This window comes from Nanorana parkeri, unplaced genomic scaffold, assembly GCF_000935625.1.
Source record: "Nanorana parkeri isolate BGI_ZX_2015 unplaced genomic scaffold, ASM93562v1 scaffold127, whole genome shotgun sequence".
NCBI lineage: Eukaryota > Metazoa > Chordata > Amphibia > Anura > Dicroglossidae > Nanorana > Nanorana parkeri.
The window spans coordinates 1,810,379-1,813,918 of NW_017306395.1; the positions used below are offsets into that span (position 1 = coordinate 1,810,379).

The 3,540-nt window shown below is 44.1% G+C and overlaps 1 protein-coding gene across 1 annotated transcript in view; it reads left to right on the forward strand.

The window, feature by feature from the left end:
• STK32C (serine/threonine kinase 32C) overlaps positions 1-3,540 on the forward strand; it is a 176,007-nt gene that overhangs the window by 736 nt on the left and 171,731 nt on the right. The gene's annotated exons all lie outside the window — the stretch shown is intronic.

Genomic DNA, 3,540 nt, shown 5'->3' on the forward strand with positions numbered 1-3,540 from the left:
GGGAGGGTTTCTTTTGCTTTCCATCCTGTAGACCCAAAAGGGAATAAGAGTTCTCTAAACTCAGGAGTCACAGGAACAAGTGTCCCCATTGGAAGATCTCCCCCCAGTTCCTGTTTTGGTGGCAACTTAAAGTGTAGCATTTCCCATCACTTTCTTTCTTGATGAGGGGGGTCACTGGGACAAATTAGGGGAGCAAATCTCCCTAGCTGTGGCATAGACAGAGATACAATCCGAAATTGAAAAAAAAAAAGTTTGGGTTTTAGATGCACTTTGCAACAAACCATTCATCAGGCATAACACACAAAGCCAACCTTGGGCATGAGAACAAAGGACCTACCTGCTGATTGGTTGCTGTGAGGCCCCCAAAAGTTGGGTGCTACTGTGTAAAACTTCCAGGTTTCTAAAAAGGAATCTAAAAAGTTAATCTTTGCAGTGAAGCTACCCCACACTGCAAGGGTAAGTGCTCATTTTGGTCTAGGGTGTAGAATAAAAAAAGATATACTGTATTTTGCGGTCCATAAGACGCACCGGACCATAGGACGCAGGGAGGTCCGGCGCGCCTTATGGAGCACTCGAGACTGTAGCTTCTGTCACAGCTTCTATGACAGAAGCTGTGACAGAAGCTGCAGTTAGTGACCGCTGAGACAGGTGGCGCTGTGATTACAGCGCCACGGTCTCAGTGATGACACAGAGCAGGCGAAGAACGTCTATTCTTCGTCTGCTCTATGGTTATCTCGATCGTCGCCGCTGCTCGGTTTTAATACGAGTGATCTCATTAGATCACTCGTATTAAACGAGCAGTGGCTCCTGCTGCTGTACTCGATCGCCGCCGCCGCTGCTCGGCTTTAATACGAGTGATCTCATTAGATCACTCGTATTAAACGAGCAGTGGCTCCTACTACTCGCCCGGCGCCCGAAACTGCATGTCTCGGGCGTCGGGATTCGCTCCATAAGACGCAGGCACTTTTTCCCCCTCCTTTTGGGGGGAAAAAAGTGCGTCTTATGGAGCGAAAAATACGGTATTCACCTGATGCTCGGTCCCACCTGGCTGCAGGAATGGTCCCTGCAGCCTCTTCTCCCCTGGGCTCTAGCAGTCTAAGGACCCTTGACATCATCACGTCTGTACAAACCATTCACCTGTATTGGACATGAGGATGCCGAGGGACATACCACAGCTGTAGTAGAGAGGGAGAGAGGGAAAGAAAAAAGAGCAGTTAACCCTTGCTAGGGGAGGGGGGGGGGTAGTCCCACTGCGAGGGATACATTATTAATTCCTGAAGTTAGGCCTTGTTCACACCAAATACAGAGCAGATCCGCTCAGGTTTCTGCACACGTAGTGCAGTGGGTTGTGCCGCGTTTTTTATGCGTTCCGGGCCGTTTTTTGTTTTTTTGTTTAACATGGGCTTTCAGTGCGTTCCAGGCATTTGCATGCGTTTTTGATGCGTTTGCAGATCCAGAGCAGATCCAGAGCAGGTAAAATAGGGCCTGCTGCAGTTTTTTCACCTGCTCTGGAGCTGCTCTGGAACTGCACGCTGCGATGTGAACTGGAGCAAAAAATACCATTGCAATACATTGGAGGCAGTTTTGATCCGGTCTGCAACTACTCTGCTCTGCACCTGCTCCGCGCTTGGTGTGAACAAGGCCTTAAGGAACAATCCCAGGGCATTCCAGAATGAATTAGGTAAGGGGGTTCTTCTCAGCAGGTTGCTGAGCTCATGCTGTGCATTGTGAGATGCACTGTAGGTGTGCCATGGTGTTCCCTTTTGCCCAGGTCATAATTTGCATACCGTACCCTGCAGAATTAAATACTAAACTCATTGTTACTTAGCAGATATATAATCCGCTTATTATGAATAATATCTGTGTGAGCAATTGGTGTTTTAAAAGCTTTGTTATAATATATAATTTGTAATTCTACAAAGCATAAGAATTTGTATCTGGATCTCAACATCAGCGTTTCACTGAAAATAAGTACAACCTGTTACAAATACAAGATGAACTTCCAGCTCAGTGATTTGCTTGACTGCTACCTTTAACGTGATGGAAGGATGTTGGGTTTAATATGATTAATTAACTATAGTATACTCCCTTTGTGGCTTATCGACCTATTCTGTGATTAGTTTTATCTCAGCAGCTGTTCAACAGAGGCTGTTAAATGAACTGTGATACTTACACACAGCCAAAAGTAAAAGTATCTGTTGATTTAGATTATATATATATGTTTTATTATACAAAAATTACTCAGTATTATCCAAAATCCTCAAAAAGAAGAAATATAAACCTCCCACTATAAAACTGGCAGACCTGTCCTTTATAAACCAAACGAACCCGGGGTACCCCCCACATACATTCACACGCATTAATAGAGGGAGGAACATACTAATTTTGGAGTAATGTAACACATTCAGACTCACTTATATATGTTTCAATTTATTAGATATGTATGATTATTAGCTCGGCACAATATTGTTTTTAGATGGTCAGAAAGATGGAGTTACCCTCTAAATAAACTTAATACAACACTATAAGCAAGTCAAGGTCTTATCATCTTTTAACAAGATTGTGCCAATCATGACATATCTGTATAACAGAACATATAGCAGACAAGTTATTGCAATGCTCATTTGATCCCTTCTATGGGCATGCAAAGCAAATCTTGCGTGAGCTTCAATGTTTGCAGTTCACTGAGTCCCTCAAGGGCTGCTCCGAAGCTCTTCTCTATAAGTTCCGCGACTCAGCCTGAGCATTACCCACTACATAGCATGATAGACACATCATCATTAGACTTATCTCATGTAGGCAGCCAGCATCAATTGCTGATGTTCTTCATGGGATGACCACTTCCCTGGTTTCTCACAGAGGCTGTGCACATCTTAGTATCAAGCCATATTCCACATGGTGAGGTTGTCCAGGCTGATGCATTCTGATGAAGCTGCTACTTGAGCAAAACGCATTGATGTGACGCAGCAGCCTGGACACCCCCGTCATGTGAATTATGGCTGAATATTAAGATGCTGCGGATTGCTTGGAAGGGTGTCGTTCATGCTTGTCCGTCAAATCGATGCATTTTGCTAAAGTAGGAGCTTCATCAGTATGCATTAGCCTGGACAACCCCACCATGTGGATATTGGCTTGATATTAACATGTGCACAGCCTCTGTGGGAAACCAGGGAAGTGGTCATCCCATGAAGGACTTGAGCAATTGATGGCATCAGTAGATATTGGATGTCTACATGAGATAAGTGCAATGATAATGTGTCTGTCAAGCAATGTAGTATGTAGTGGGTAATAGTTGAGTTGAGGCATGGAACTTATAAAGAAGCGTTCCGGGGAAACCCTCGAGGGATCCAGTGAACTACAAACATTGGAGTGCACACATGTTTTGCTTGCATGCCCGTAGAAGGGATCAAATGAGCATTGTGAGCATTGCAATAACTTGTCTGCTATATGTTCTGTTATAAACAAAGGCACTTGTGCCAAGATGATACCATTATATGTAATGTTGGCCATATGAGTGATTTTAGTGAAGGTGAAATGAGT